Source organism: Emys orbicularis, chromosome 24 (assembly GCF_028017835.1).
Source record: "Emys orbicularis isolate rEmyOrb1 chromosome 24, rEmyOrb1.hap1, whole genome shotgun sequence".
In the NCBI taxonomy this organism is placed as follows: Eukaryota; Metazoa; Chordata; order Testudines; family Emydidae; genus Emys; species Emys orbicularis.
The window spans coordinates 5,675,160-5,691,770 of record NC_088706.1 but is presented as its reverse complement, the minus strand read 5'-3'; the positions used below and the strand labels follow the sequence as shown (position 1 = coordinate 5,691,770).

The 16,611-nt window shown below is 47.3% G+C and overlaps 1 protein-coding gene across 2 annotated transcripts in view; it reads right to left on the bottom strand.

Moving 5' to 3' along the window:
* The window catches only part of SCAMP4 (secretory carrier membrane protein 4), a 35,452-nt gene extending 21,734 nt beyond the window's left edge, over positions 1-13,718 (bottom strand). The window contains exon 1 of one of the 2 annotated variants that reach the window (XM_065421998.1): positions 13,671-13,718. The gene's annotated coding sequence lies outside the window, so the exon portion shown is untranslated. The other variant, XM_065421997.1, reaches the window with a different exon arrangement.
* Between the last annotated feature and the right edge of the window lie 2,893 nt (positions 13,719-16,611).

The window sequence follows — 16,611 nt, the reverse complement described above, 5'->3', positions numbered from 1 at the left end:
CGGTGGAAGGATGTTTCGCACCCTAGGCGAAACTTCCACCTTGCACCCCCCTCCCCGTGGCAGCTCCCCCCCTCCGCCCTGAGGCACCCCCCCTGCAGCAGCTCCCCCCCCGCGGCACCCCCCCTGCCCCAGCACACCCCTGCCCCACATCCTCCCCGAGCACGCTGTCGCTGCTTCACTTCTCCTGCCTCCCAGGCTTGCGGCGCCTAAGCTGATTGGCGCCGCAAGCCTGGGAGGCAGGAGAAGTGAAGCAGCGACAGCGTGCTCGGGGAGGACGTGGGGCAGGGGTGAGCTGGGGCAGGGGTGAGCTGGGGCAGGGGTGAGCTGGGGCAGGGAGTTCCCCTGCGTGCTGCCCCCGCCCCTTGCTGCAGGTGGCCCTCCCCGCGCTCCACTGCCCCAGCTCCCTCCGCCTAAATGCCGGAAGATCCGGCCGCTGCGGTCGCTGCCGACAAAAATGGCACCCCCCAAATCCTAGGTCGCCTAAATGGTTGCACCGGCCCTGGTTCTAGCCCACGAAAGCTTATGCCCAAATAAATTTTTTAGTCTCTAAGGTGCCACAAGGATTCCTCGTTTTTGCTGATACAGACTAACACGGCTGCTACTCTGAAACTTGTCATTTTGCTCCAGTATATCTATTTTGCTTAGTGATATGATTTTTTTTTTTTGGGACACTGATCTAGTTATACTGGTAAAATCTTTAGGCTGTGTCTACACTAGACACCTTGCAGCTGCACTGCAGTAAGCTCTCCCATGGATCTGCTCTGTGCTGACGGGAGAGAGCTCTCCCATCGACATAATTAAACCATCCCAACCCCCATCTCCTGCCAACAGAGCGCTGTCCACACCAGCGCTTCCGTCAGTGTAATTTAGGTCAGTCGGGGTCACACCCCTGAGCGACGTAAGTTTTAACGACAAAAGTGCTAGTGCTGACATAGCTTTGTACCAGTATAACTGTCCACATTAAAGCTGACTCATACCGGTATAGCTTATTCCCCTTCCCATCCAGGAAGAGAGATACGGGGTATAAGGCACCTTTATAGTGGTGTAACTGCATCCTCACTAGGGAGGTTGCATCACTTTAACTCTACTGGTACAGTTTAGTGTTGACGATACCTATGTAAATTGTAAGTTTTTCGGAGCCAGACCTGTCCCTTACTACATGTTTGCACAGTGCCTGGCACAATGGGACCCCAATCTGAGTTGGTGCCCTAAGGACTATCACAATACAAACAACCAGCCACCACCACCTCTTCACACTCTGTCTGACAGGCATTTTAAACTTAAAACATGATTCATAAATTGAGGCTTATTTTTTTGCTTTGCCTTGTTCCTTTTGTATTGTGTAAACAGGAAATAAAGCATGAAGACAGAAGTTCAAATTAAATTTGGCCCTACCACATGCAGCTGCTTTTAACAAAGAACAAATTTTTTTGGAAAGAACAAGTCACATAATTCAACCAATTACATTAAAATGTCAATAGAAAGAAAAATCTATTACTGAAAGAAAGATCAGTAAACAAATGGGGTTATTTTTTTCAGGCCGGAGGAATGCAGATAGCGTGCTCCCACACTAATCAGTCCTTAAAGTCCTAACGGGAGGGGGAACAGTACAGTGCTTAGAGCATGCAACCGAGGAGAATTCCTGGATTATATCTCTGGCATTGCAGAGAGCCATGTCACAACATCCCAGAGTTTCAGTTTCCCCATATATTGTTTTCACTAAAAAGTGTTATAATTAATTAAAAGCATCGAAGATAACGTTTCTTAACTCTTTATCCTCATTAAACCTTCCTAGGGTATATCTGCACTATGGGGACTATACCAGCATAGCTATGTCATTATAGCTATGCCAGCATAACCCCCTAGTGTACACACACTGTACACTGATGGATGGGATTTTACCATTAGTACAGACCACCACCTCCCTGAGTAACGATAGCAAGGTCAACAGAAGCATTCTTCTGTCAATACAGCAGCATCTACACTAGGCGTTGGGTTGGCATGGCTATGGCGCTCAAGGGATGAGGATTTTTCATACTCCTGATTGAGGTAGCTAGGTCAACCTAAATTTTAAGTGTAGACCGCGCTCAAACTCTTACTAAATCTCACATATGATTTTATACTACAGCACATGAATGAATACAACAGCCTGCCCTGTTCTGCAACCCTTACTTACATGAATAATCTCACTGAAGTCCATGTTTTCACTCCAAAAAGGGTGGTTTTTTGAAACAGCAATTTCAATGTAAAAAAAAACAAAACAAAACCAATCCTTCGCGCCCCCCCCCCCCCCAACCTTTTTGCAACGAAGACAGAGCCAATGAACAAGTTAAGTGTTGCAGGATCAGGTTCCACGATTTATTTAGATTCCTCTAGTTTTGTTGGCTTTGGGCCCCAATCCTGCTCCCACTGAAGTCCATGGAAATTTTGCCATGGACTTCAGTAGGAGCAAGCTCAAACTCTTTGTATGAGGATATGCACTTACATTGTTGGCTGGGACCTTGAAGTACTTTTCTTTAGTGCTCTGAAATGGCTTGGTAATTGAGTCGTTATTACACACTGCCAACTTGTCATTTATTTTGGCAGGGACTCCTGCAAATACTTGATTGTATCTTAGAGGAGAAGACACCTTAGATTTATGATAAAACAGAAGAAAGATCCTGCTCCTGCAAGGTGACAACGTTGCTCAGTTCCCATTGACTTGAGCATATATAGCCCGTACAATGCTATATTTCTATTTGAAGAAGTCTTAGCCATCAGTGAACTCCAGCTGCAAGATACAAGTGTTGTGAAACAGCTGCACTGCAAATACTGATCAGTTAAGCAAGAAGAGATACGGATGAGCAGTTACATCTGCACATAGAGACCGTAACTGACTTATGTCTTGTGATGCAGTCGTACGAAAGTTATTAACAGAAACATAAGTTCTATTGTACATTCATGTAGAAGCTTTTTTAAGTTAACTGAAAAGAACAGATTAAAAATGCATCACCCCACCACTCTCTGCAGCCAAGACTTTTCAATTAAAATCCATCTTGCTGGGGGGAAACTAAAGGAAACCTGGATGTAAAATGCACTTCCCTTTTCCACTATGCTCCTAAGCAAACATGAATAACTCAAAGTTTACAGTCCAATTCACATGACTCACAAAACCAAGATGGGGTTCAATGAAAGCTGCTACTGTCTCCATTTCAAAAATACAAAATGCCCTTGTGTCCTGTTGAGGGTAACATTTTCTGTTTTAAAAATGTAAGAAACAGGACACTGTTGTCTGCACAGGAAGCAGGCAAAAAACTACATTAAAGGGATACATCATGTTTAAAGTCGTAGGTCATAAATAAATGTACTTCTTTACCTAGTTTACTAATATCTTAGGTTGTCAGAAGGGAAAATTTTAAATCAGATTTATTTCTCGCTGTTTTCGTTGATTTTTTGAATTTCTCTCAGCTTGGAGAAAGGACAGTCCAGCTGTTAGGATGCTAACCTGAGACTTTTAGCAACAAAGAATCCTGTGGCACCTTATAGACTGTTGCGGAAAATTGGTGCTTCTCTGGCACCACCTTTGGCCTAAACTTCCACATTCATGAGCCCATTGATTTCCTTCCTTTTCCTTTCCCTTTTCTCATCCCAACTTTTATCAAAAAATTTATTAACAATCATGAATGCCACTTGTTCCCTTGCCTAGCAGAAAAATTATATGCACAGCAATGTTTTTTGCAACAGCAATAACAAAGGCACAATCCCAAACCAAGCAACATCACCACAACGGTTAGCCCACTCAATGTAACAATATGATGGGATTTGCTGTGTGTGATAACCAAAATTATACACGAACCCCAACTAATACACAAAGAAGACAGTCTATAGGCGGTCTGAAAGGCACCTTTTTCTACCTGATATACATTTTCAAGTATATGAATTTGCCCTTATAAATCAGAAATCCTTTGGACCTCTGGTAATACTGAAAGCAGATTTTGGAAACGGTCAGGCACCAGGGTCGTCCAGCTAAAGGGCATTTGATACCTGAGAGTGGATTACAAATTTTTATCCGCAGGCCAGTAGACAATATGGCTGCCCACGGTCATAATAAGGTTAAAATGGGCGTTGTGTACAACATGGGCCTTAACAAATACACAGCTGTTATTAGCCGGGAAGATCATGACTCCTGTCAGGAGGGTTCCCAGTCCCTTATCTTCCCAACAAACATTGTTATGGACAGTGACAACTTTCCCTGGCTTGAGTTTACGTATGCATTGGAGCTGTGGGGGTTCTAATGGCCAGAGTGTCCATTGGTTTCCTGTCCCAATCCAATGTGGGTGTTATTTCAAGAGCACTGACTATGAATCGGCTAGGCTTACCAGGTGGCTTGATTTCCCAAATGTGTCTGTGAATCACCCAATCCCACATGCATCCTCCCCATAGACCCGGCAGGATTCGGTATGTGGGAGCCCACGTCCCTCCAACCGGTCCGTATGCTTGTAAGGAGCATTGTGAATATCCACATCTCCATCCGGAGAACCTCCAAGTACGCCTCCATGGCCATAGATCAGACGGTACTCCTGAAGCGTCTGTAAGGGCAGTGGGCCAGGCCTGGTGCTCAAGATCACTCCGAATGGCCGTTAGCTGGTCATTCAGGAAATCCTGAACTTCTGAGCATGTCAAGTCCCACTGCAATGCCTTCCCAGCACCAGTGATATTTAAGACCATCTTCGTCAGCAACTCCTGGGTTATAGAACTAAGGGCGGAAAGAACATACAATTCGCCCACCCCGGCCTGCACCTGCGTTAGCTGTGTTTCAATAATAAGACCAGTGGCTTTTTTCTAATTGACCTAATTTTTCCTTATGGTGTTGGCTTTTGTGAATATTCCAAATTGCAGCTGCGCCATTAGCCCCATCCCACAAGTATCCAGTCACATCTCTTTTCTTTTTGGGAGAAGCCCAGGTCTTTTGCTGTGCTAGCCAAATGGCAGCTCCTTTAGAGCAATTGGGATATATAAAGAGAATTTGAAAACTGGATAAGAACAGCGTGAACTTAATGGTCCCTAATGTGGCATTAATTACAGTCCACCGATGTCCTAATACATCTCTTCTTTGTGAAGTATTATACCACATCTGTTGGTTAAACACCTTTATAAAGGGAGGAAAGGCATTAATATCAATAATATAAATAGGGGTATATTACAATATGGTACAGGCTAAATCAGAAGCTACTGATTGGCTAAGATTTAAAAAAATATTTCCCCATCCCCACCCTACGTTCGTTAAGAAGGAGAGGCTAAGGAATATTAAAAGTTTCATTTTCAGCTAGTTTTGGCTAGCTTTTGCAAGCTATTCTTCGAGATTTCGTAGTCTTAGTTCACTTAGCTGTCCGGCAGTGAGGCAGCAAGGGAGGGGTTACTAGCACAATCACCTTGCTTGGTTGGAGGCTTTATTATGTCCTCAGGTGGAGAGGTTGTTTTCTTAGCAAAATCCAAAGGCACAGTGGGTCTGTCAGCGGACAAAGGAGAGGTTACCAGCTTTTTATCTTGTCCTTTTCTCCTGCTGTCCAGAAGAAACAGCAGCACCAGAAGGAGAAACAGCCGATCATCAGTCGGAGAATCTTCTCACGGTGGAGGGGCCTTTTTGCAGTGCGAAGCGAGGGTCCAGTCAGTTCTTGGCACTTCACAGCGTTGATAGTTGACAGGACTTGGTATGGGCCTTTCCAGCGTGGGGCCAGGGTGGTTCCTCACTGATGGACCTCTATGTAGATCCAGTCTCCTGGTTTTAGCGAGTGGCAGGGCTGCTATATATAAAAAGACCTAAAACATTTCATTAGGGCCTGGCGATAATCAAGCATTGTGTCATCCATTAAGTGAATGTTCATCTGAGCCAGGGCCAGTAGGGCACTGCCGGTAGTCGCATCGAGAGCCCTGATAGAAATTTTATGAGGGCTGAGTCCGGTCTTTTGATTCGGAGTGGCCTTCAAAGGGCATTTGGCCATACCGGATCTGTGAAGCTGCACATAACTCTTTTATAATCTGTCCAGCTATGCCAAATTATGATACAGAATTCTTAAGCAAAAGTTTTACAACAGTTTTGGCATCTGCCTTTTTACAAGAAAATACATTACTAAAACTAACACATATTTACAATTATAACATTTAAACATTTGAATTAAATCAATTTGAGTATTTATAAAAGATCCCCAGAGAGGGGAAGTGCTGCCTGCCTAACATTATGTTGCTGGCAGTAGTGCTGGGCCACAGAGGAAAAGTCTTATTCAACTGCAGCAATCAACCCCCCCTTTGCTCACACGGTGATGCACGCGAGCAAATAGGGCCAGAGCACCTGAGGCACAACCGTCCGGGGAGCGCCAAAGGTGATCAGGTATAAGGTGTACCCAGCAACACTTCAAGAACAATTTTGCGGCTTTTTAGTTGATATCAGCTTTTATTTGCTATTTGTTACCAAAATAGATTTAAAAATCTTCCATTCTCCTGGCTTTGACTACCCTGCTGCAGCCACAACTTTGGTCTTTATTTAAAACAATTTAAATCTTAGAAAGCATTAAGTCACCTTAAGGATTAAATGCTAAATACCAAAATTAAACAATACTAATTTCTTTTGTTTGGCAAAAGTATTTTTTGGTTTTATAACCCCAAAACAACATCAATGTATTTTAAACTTATAAAACAAAGATTGTACACACCAGGAGTGTTCTTTAGCAAATTCGACTAACTTTTTCATAGTCAAATGATTTCACTTATATAACCTCTTGCCTGGATTATTTACAGACATTCCCAAAGGAATGGCTGCAAAGAAACCAAGAATTTTTCTTTTAACATTTGTACATAGTTTCACTGCTTAATTCCCTCTAATAACTACAGAGTTAACTTCTCACTTTCTTTCAACTTCCTCAAACTGCGGTTGCCTGATTGTTTGGGCCCGATTCTTTTTTTTTTCTTTGCTGCATTATTTCTTTCCATGGGCACAGGCATTGTTTCACTACCAATTTAGCAAGGAGGGTGGGCCTTTTGACTAACCCCCCTTTTATCTATTTACATACACACATTACATCTAGATGCATCTTATTTAATAACCTTTTCTCTATGTCCAAACCTAATACAATTTTTTCTTGAGGCAGTAACAACCCCTCAGCATCGGTACATTATAGGAAAGGATAATAGCAGGGTTAGGGACAACGGGAAAAATAGGGAGAACAGCCGCATTAACAGCACTATAAAATGGGGGAGTTACACTCCCTGACCATAGGAATAATGACTCCTTGCTGAATGCAGGAGGTAATTGCAAGTTAAATCCCTTTCTCGGTCTAGTTTGAGAGAGGGTTCTATTGCACTTTGGGAAGGGGTTTTGCTGGGTTTAGGTGAATTTCAGCTGGTTGGGCAGACCCAATGTGCCCAATCAGGTTGGTATGATCAGCCCACAATAAGGGGGGGGGGGGAGGGACCTTAGCCAGCAGTTCCTGTTGCAACGAGGAAGGGCTGGGGTCAGTCTCCTCCTTCAGAGTGTCCTTCTGCAAAACTGCCAGGATCTCATTGTGAGCGGGATCAGGCACATCCAGATACACACCATTTGGGGTACAACAGATTATACAATTCCGGGAGAGACCAAGGTGCATGCACAGACACCAAGGTCTCCTGACCTGAAGCGCCAATGCCCAGGAATTGGCGGAAGGGGAACATTTCTTCAGTACGGGGAGACACTGTCTGAGGGGTACATGTAAGGGCTTTTGATACTTAAGGCGCTTGATATTTTTTGCCCTGGGGGTCTGTGGGGGCTGAACAGCAGCTCCCTGCCCAGTTTCGTCTGGGGGGAATTGCAGGCTAGGGTTATTCCTAGTGTACCAGTTCCACTTGTTTAAAAATTTACAGGTTGAGGGACCATAATTGGAGTATTATATACACGGCAAGAGTGTCCTTTTCTGGCATGGGAATCTGCTCAGATTCCCCCGCCCCCATTATGGATACCTGACAGACAACCACAACCAAGTGGACAGGCATCCACAAAGGGCTAATTTAACAGATAGGCTAGCACAGTGGACAAAACATACAACACCCAAACATATAACATTTAACATTTAACATTCACTGTGTGCCCCCTCTTTATACCGGCAAGGCATGACCCAAACCCCAACATTCAGACATCCATACCAGAAAGGGTCTGGAAAGGCACGGTCCTCGCACACACCTCCCGCAGCAAAGGGCACCGTTCCGTCTTCGAGAGAGCGGAGACAGTCACCTTACTGACTAGGAGTTTGTGGATGGTTTCCCAGGGCTTCCTCGCTCTCCGAGTGGTGAAGGGAGCCTAGGGCTCCAGGAGGGAAACAAGGGTAGGGGACCCTGCGACCCTCACTCATTCACAAACATACGGCACACCCTCTAAACTGGCTTTTAGCCCCAATTACTGGCGGCTAGTTTTACGGCATTCACCACCAACCTACTGCTGGCGTGAACTTTCGCTGGCCAACCTTAGGGCCACTCCGAGGGCACCAGAGTAATTGACCTTACTCACTTCCCCGGGGTCCATAGTGGCCCCTACCTTGGGGGGTTCCAGCCCCGAACCTATGACAGACACAAAACCACCAGAACAAGACAAAACAAAAGGGCGTCAGGCGTGTCTGTCAGCAAAAGGTTCAGATCCAGCGTGCAACTCACCCAACCCCGAGCCTACGGGCAAATCCTCCACCAGAAACCCACGATAGAGATTTCAAAAGGTCTCTTACCTTTCAGATGAGCCCTGGGTTTGGTGGGAGATTACCCGCGGTCCTCCGGTCTGGGGGAGTCTTCTGTGGATCCCGGACGAGCCCCCAAATTGTTGTGGAAAATTGACCACACGGTTGATTTTGGATCAGACAGCCTGAGGCTCCTTTATTGATCAATCAAACATGCATGCATGGGGGAAGTCAGCCAAGGCAGCCGAACCCCCCCGACAGATAAAATGCGAGAGATTATATAGGATAAAACCACAAAAATTACATATACTTCCTTAAAGTTTTACATCCATATAAGGGATGAAGCAAAACAAGTTTTCCTGTTTTTTCTTAGCTTTGTCTTTCACGGTTTCTTGCTCTGCCACCTGACATCTATTAATCATAGTCTGTTACAAAGGTTAATTCTACTTTTATAATTTCTACAGTTAGTTCTGCTTTTATGATTTCTGTCTGCCCTTCTCTTTTTACCCCCCCCCTCCCTTTCTCCTTCCTCCAGGACACACATACAGTTCACCTAACCATACATACAGTTCACTTGACCAAAGTTTAGGCTTTAGACCATTTTTCCTCCACAAGACTAACAGACGTATTGGAGCATAAGCTTTCGTGGGTGAATACCCACTTCATCAGATGCATGATTATATTATCTATAATCATAGATAATAAGGCCAGAAGGGACCATTGCGATCATCTAGTCTGACCTCCTGGATAACATGACATAGCACTTCGATCCATTAATTCCTGTTTGAACTAGAGCAGATCTTTTAGAAAAATAGTTAATCTTACTTTAAAAATTGTCTGTGATGTAGAATCTACCACAATCCTTGGTAAATTGTTCCATGGCTAATTACCCTCACTGTTAAAAATGTGTGCCTTATTTCCAGTCTGAATTTGTCTAGCTTCAACTTCCAGCCATTGGTTCCTGTTCTAACTTTGTCTGCTAGATTGAGGAACCAGTTATCAATGTTTTGTTCCCCATGTAGCTATTGCTTGCCCCAAGATAGACTTCCCTGACAACCTGCAAGTATGGCCTACACTCTTTGTTCCTAGATTATAGAGTTACTTGGGAGAGCCAGGTTCAATTCCTTGCTCTATCAGAAACTGCCTGTGTGACCTTCAGCAAGCCACTTAGGGCCAGATTTTTAAAAAGTATCTAGGCACCACCTAAATCACATTGAAGTCAATGGGAGTTAGGCACCTAACTACTTCTAGATATCTGCCCCTTAGTCTCCTTATGCCTCAGCTCCACATCTGTACAATGGGGATAAAAGCACTCCCCTACTTCACAAGGGTTTTGTGTGGATAAATACATTAAAGATTGTGAGGCACTCAGATAATGGGGGCCATATGAGTACCTAAAAGAGAAATAGGAAAATGGATGATCAAAATAAATGAATTTAATTTCACTTTTGTTTATAGCCAGTTTCACTGTCAGGCTAGAGAGGGAGCATAGTCATAACTGACAGGCTTTTACTTTTGCACCCTCCTAATCCTGAGTTGCTGGGAAGATGGGACAAAAACACCCTCTCTCTTCTGTCAATTAGACAGCCTAGGGGCTGCTCTATGTTAATTAGATTTCCAAGGATGTCTATAGCTTACAATCAGGCTCAGAAGGATGCGATTTTTACTGATAAATGTCAATTCACCACACACAGCCAAACAGACAAAGAAATATTTCCATCAAGAATAAAGCAAAATTTACAGATGGGCAAAGAAAGAAAAATGGTGCTTGAGAACTTAGAGTTTGATTGAAGGATATTTATTTTGTATATTTTGATATGTGATGTTGACAATTTGTGTTTTAACAGTCATAAAACTTCAACTTTTTGAATCTTGATGTTTACAGTCATTAATTATTGCCTGCCCCCCATAGTTTCCTGCAACTGTAAAAATTTAAATTGATACAAACATTTAAAATGCTTAAAATAGACATTAATATGATCTGTCAAAATTATTTAAAAAAAATAAAAGCCAAGTTTTGCCAAGCCTACTAACAATATATGCTACTGCCATGCTCCCTCTCAACACCTATACTGGTACTTGCAGAAGGCAGTTTATGGAAGCCCAATACAATGCTTGTTCTGGAGGAATTTCCCCCATACCTCTGGTGGACTATTTACAGCCCCATATCCTACCTACCTTATGTAAGATCCCACACGACAAAAACATGATAGACAGACATTGGCTTCAACGGGATTACTCCTGTGAATAAGCCTTACTCACATGAGTAAAAGATTGCAGGAGTGGGCCTCAGAGGAGGAGAGAAAGACTTGCTTTTCCAACATGTGTTTCTCTGTGCTTTCGCACTGCATTACAACTACTACTCCTGGGGGAATTCTGCGCTAAAAATATTAAAAATTCTGCACCAAAAATTAAAAATTCTGCATACAATATTTTAAAATTCTGCATATTTTATTTGTTAAAATAACAATATAATCATGCTGGTTTCAATTATTTAGGGAATTTATTTAAAGTACAATACAATGGATGGAGAATGGGAGTGGGGAGCATTGGAGGAAATCCCCAAACCCCCTTGCCTAACAGTAATGTAGCAAGGTTTGACCCTTTATTTCTAGTTATTAGTCAACAAATATATGCAGCCATATGCTCAATGTTACATCATAGGCACATGAAGAGCAAGTGAGGGCTGGGGAATCAAACTCACAATTTGTATTGGCTACTGACCATCTCCAGAAAAGTCAGTAGCAAACAGTTCATAGAGCACATTTTGATAAGAATTTTTTTCAGTCCAAAAATTTAGACCAGTTGTAATCAGTAAAGCACCATGCGCATTTATAAGGCCATACTGTCCTTTACACCACTCTGACTATGTAAAGGAGCCTTAAAACTTACACACCGGTTTTATACTCCTGGGGGAATTCACCAAGACAATAGGAACAATTCACTAAGCGGGCAGGCTGCTATGTTCTGCTCTTTCTGAGGGGACAGCCTGCGCCATGCCTACCTCCTCAGACACACTCTGAAGCACTGCCCCTCCATGCCAAGCATGCCGCAATAGTGAGCAAGAACAGTGTCTCTCTCTCTCACAACTGCCCACCCCTTCACACACACCTGGTGGTGATTTATGTCTCTATTGGCAGCTCCAGGTGCCTGAACTGACTTGCCTGTGCTGCCGGGGAGGGGTGCATGACTGCTCTTGTAGCTTCCCTTTGCTCCCCTGTCAGAAGTCATTTTTCTGCAGGGAAGAAAAGAAATATGTGGGGGGACATGAATTCTGCACACACGCAGTGATGCAGAATTCCCCCAGGAGTGAACTACTCAGATTGGCCTAGCAAATGGGACCTCTGCAGCAGACAACAGTAACACACAAAGTAAAATTAAAAACACACACAAAAATAAATAATCATCAATTATTTACACGTCAAATGTCTACAAACAGAGATAAATACCACAAAGGTCTCATCACTACAGTGTGAGAGAAATACAGTTTCAGAATATATTTAGCAAAAGGTATCGCAGTAAAAAGCAAAAAGGGGAGGGGGGGGAAGGAAAACCATCCCTCTTGGAACTACTAGTGCCCAAGACACACTTTGAAAAAACTTCCACCCTTCTTGCAATCACCACATGTGCAAAACCCCCATGCATTACAGATGTAACTTTCCTTGCATTCACTGTACAAGCAGCCTCTCCTTCCACCTGCACGCATACAAGACAACACCCCACCCTTCTTACTTGCTGTACACTCATAATACAGAATTACCTCAATTGCCACACATACAAAATGGTCATTTGCATCCACAAACCAGGCAGTTACACACCCAACTCGCCACAAATCACAAGGCAACAAGGTGCAAAACTTGGTAGAGGAAATATGGGCGGGAACCAGCCACTGACAGCTTGTTGCTGAATAGTCACACTTGGGGGACAGAGCATTGTTTAGGGCAGAGGAGTTGGAGGGAGAAGTGTTTCCAATCCAATCAGTCCCCAGTGCCGGGGGGGGGGAGGGGGGGAGGAGGTCTGCCTGGTTACACGAAAGCTTATGCTCTAATAAATTTGTTAGTCTCTAAGGTGCCACAAGTACTCCTGTTATTTTTACCCCCACCCCCAGTAATTACTCGGCTGGGCTAAGGGGGGGTGGCCTGGCTACACCCCCCTCCCCCATTAATTGCTCACCTGGGCTGAGGAGGGGGGGTGGCCTGGCTACACCCCCCTCCCCCATTAATTGCTCGCCTGGGCTGAGGGGGGGGGTGGCCTGGCTACACCCCCCTCCCCCATTAATTGCTCGCCTGGGCTGAGGGGGGGGTGGCCTGGCTACACCCCCCTCCCCCATTAATTGCTCGCCTGGGCTGAGGGGGGGGTGGCCTGGCTACACCCCCCTCCCCCATTAATTGCTCGCCTGGGCTGAGGGGGGGGGACTGGCCTGGCTACACCCCCCTCCCCCATTAATTGCTCGCCTGGGCTGAGGGGGGGGCTGGCCTGGCTACACCCCCCTCCCCCATTAATTGCTCGCCTGGGCTAAGGGGGGCCTGGCTACACGCCCCTCCCCCATTAATTACTCGCCTGGGCTAAGGGGGGCTGGCCTGGCTACACCCCCCTCCCCCATTAATTACTCGCCTGGGCTAAGGGGGGCTGGCCTGGCTACACCCCCCTCCCCCATTAATTACTCGCCTGGGCTGAGGGGGACTGGCCTGGCTACACCCCCCTCCCCCATTAATTACTCGCCTGGGCTAAGGGGGGCTGGCCTGGCTACACCCCCCTCCCCCATTAATTACTCGCCTGGGCTGAGGGGGGCTGGCCTGGCTACACCCCCTCCCCCATTAATTACTCGCCTGGGCTAAGGGGGGCTGGCCTGGCTACACCCCCCTCCCCCATTAATTACTCGCCAGCGCTAGGGACCCGGTTACCCCCCATTACTAACCGGGGCGAGGGGCCGCTCCCGGGCCGCCAAGCCATTCCCCCCAGGGGGTAGCTACCGACTCGGCTGTTTATCGCCCTTACCTCAGTATCAGCTGCCGAAGCCCTCCGCTCCCTCCAGCCCTTAGCAACAGCCGCGGGGCACACCGGGAGTTGTAGTTCCAGGACGGCTTATCTCCACGGCCGCGAGCCGGGACGATGACTACCTCTCCCAACATGCCCCTCGGCGGCAACGGGGGGGGCCGTCCCTCCATCATGTGACCAAGGAGCCGTCCAAGGGGGGGGGTTGTCTGAAGCCGGGCGGGAGTGGGCAGGCGGAGCTTGGCCTACGGCGGCCTGCGGGGGACAATTTTATAAGGGCGGGAAGGCGCGGGGGTGTGAAAGGCGAAGCCAGGGCTTGCCTGAGCCTGCCAGGGGAGTGTGGAGGCTGCTGGCCACCGCCTGGGGTCACTGATGGGGCTGGCCTCTGCCCCTTAGCACCCCCACCTGGCCTTTGCAGCCTGCAGCTCCGGGGCCACGAGACGCCCTTCGCCGCAAGGCACGTCCCTGCCCCTCGGTTTTGTGCCCTGGGGGCTGATCAACGCCGGTTCGGTTGGACCCCGCCACGGCGCGCAGGGGTGTGAACAGTCCAGCCCCTGAGAGGCGTCACCGAGCCGGCCTAAGCCCCCCTAGACAGCACCCGGTCGAGGGGAGAATTCTTCCGGCTGCCCCGTCTCAGGGAGGTGGATTTCCTACAGCGACGGATGTTCCCCTCCCGGCGCCGCAGTGAGCGGCTACACAACAGCGCTGCAGCCGTGCTGCTGAAGCGCCTCTAGTGAAGACTTAGCCAAGTTACCTATTTTCCTCACCGATTGGGCATCCCCTTTAGTGTCAGGCCTGGTTAGGGTGGCACTGGCCAGGTGCCCAGTTTTTGACCAGAAAATGAGGTCGAAAAGGGGACCTGACAGTGTCCAGTCAGCTCTAGTCCGATTGCCGTGGGGAGGGGCTGAGTCGTCAACCCCTCCTGCCCCTACTCAGCAAGGGCTGCCTCCTACCTGCATCAGGCAGCTGCAGCTCCCAGCCCCGGCGAAGTAGGTGAGTCCCTCCTGACCCGGGTGGGGGGCAGGAGAGGAAAAGCAGCTAATGATGGGGGGAGGAGGAATAGATTGGGGACGGGGCAAGGGTGAGGGAAGAGGTGAGGGGCAGGGCCTCAGGGGGGAAGACAAGAGGCAGGGCAGAGGAAGTTCTGGCACTCCTGCTGGAGTATCTGGTTTTTAAATATTACCAAGTTGGCAACCCTAGGCCTGGTCTGCACCAAAAAGTTACGTCGTCCTTGAGAAAAGTTGTTAAGCCAATATAAGGCCTGGTATAGACACTGCTAGGTCAACGGAAGAATTCTTCCACCTCTTGAGGGGATGGTTTTACTACCATGATGGAAAAACCCCTTCCATGGCTGTAGCAGGTGTCCACACTACAACAATGTAGCTAGCTGTGCTGCTGTTGCATTTGTAGTGTACACAAAGTTTGTCTCAGAGTTTGTCTACACCTGGAGTTATTCCAGTATAACTGCATGTGTGGACACTCTTATTCTCAAGTAAATTTGCCTTGTTGCAGTTTAGCTTAATCCCCTTTTGAAAGCAGATTACCAAACAGGAACGAGGCGTTCTTATTCCAGAATAAGGGTGGCTACACATGGAGTTATTCCAGAATAGCTATCGTCCTGTAAATTCAGACCCTACCTTAATCCGAATTAACTTTCTAAACAAGGCCTTCTTGTTGAGAATTATTTACATCAGAATTAAAGAAGTTTGACACTGAGTTTATGGAAAGAGCTGTTGACACTGAAGGAAATAACTTTGCAGTATTTCAGGTTTCCAGTGTACCGTTAGTTGTGGGGCTCTGGCACATACTGTGTCTCACATTTGGGCCTTGGTAGACTGACAGGCTTGGTTTGGCCTGATCTCACTGCCCTTTGGCAGCAGTGGAACATAAGAACGGCCATACTGGGTCAGACCAAAGGTCCATCCAGCCCAGTATCCTGTCTGCCGACAGTGGCCAATGCCAGGTGCCCCAGAGGGAGGGAACCTAACAGGTAATGATCAAGTGATCTCCTCCTGCCATCCAGCTCCACCCTCAGACAAACAGAGGCTAGGGACACCATTCCTTACCCATCCTGGCTAATGCACCAACTCCCCTCTGGCAGCATAAAAGGAGGGTCTGGCCATTAGTGGCCACTTAAGATCCCTTTTCTTCTCCAGCAACGGCACCTGCCCAGGCTTGTTCTTAATTCGGGTTAGCTAACTCAGGTTAAAATAGCAGTGAAGACACTACAACTTGCCCTTTAACTTGGGTTAGCTGCTCATGCTGCCAACCCAAATTGCAGTGTCTTCACTGCTGTTTTATCGGAATTAACTAACACAGGTTTGCTAACCTGAGTTAAGAACACACCTTTTTTTGTAGTGTAGAAATACCCAGTGAAGCTACTCCAGGGTTAACAAGTATGCAAGGCAGAGGAGAATCAGGTCCAATGTCTCACGTCCCTCTGTGAGAATGGCTGAAGCGAAGTCAGGATTTCAGCTCTAAACCAGCAGAGATCATTCTGCCTCTAGTGCAGAGGTCCCCAAACTGTGGGGGGGTTCCCCCCTAGGGGGGCATGGAGGAACATCTAGGAGGCATGGCAGGGCCTGGGCCAGCCCCTATGGAGGGCGGGAAGGGAGCACCAGCCAGCCCCGCCCTCAGCTCTGCTCTGGTCCTGCCTCCAGCCACGTCCCTGGCTCTCGGCCCCACGCCTGGCCCCGTCCCCAGCCTCGGCGTGGCTCCACTTCTGGCCCTGCACCAGCCCCCAGCCCCAACCCCCAGCTGCGGCCCCAGCCTCGACCCCCTTAACCCTGTCCACTTTTCCCCTCTTCCCATGGAGCTGTGGCCCTGCTCCTGCCCTGGCTCCAGGGGGGTGCGACCCTCAAAAGTTTGGGGACTGCTGTTCTAGTGAAGCAGCCGAATACCCAGCCTTGTCTGGGCTGCAGCTGGGGAAGAAGGGGAGTTTCAT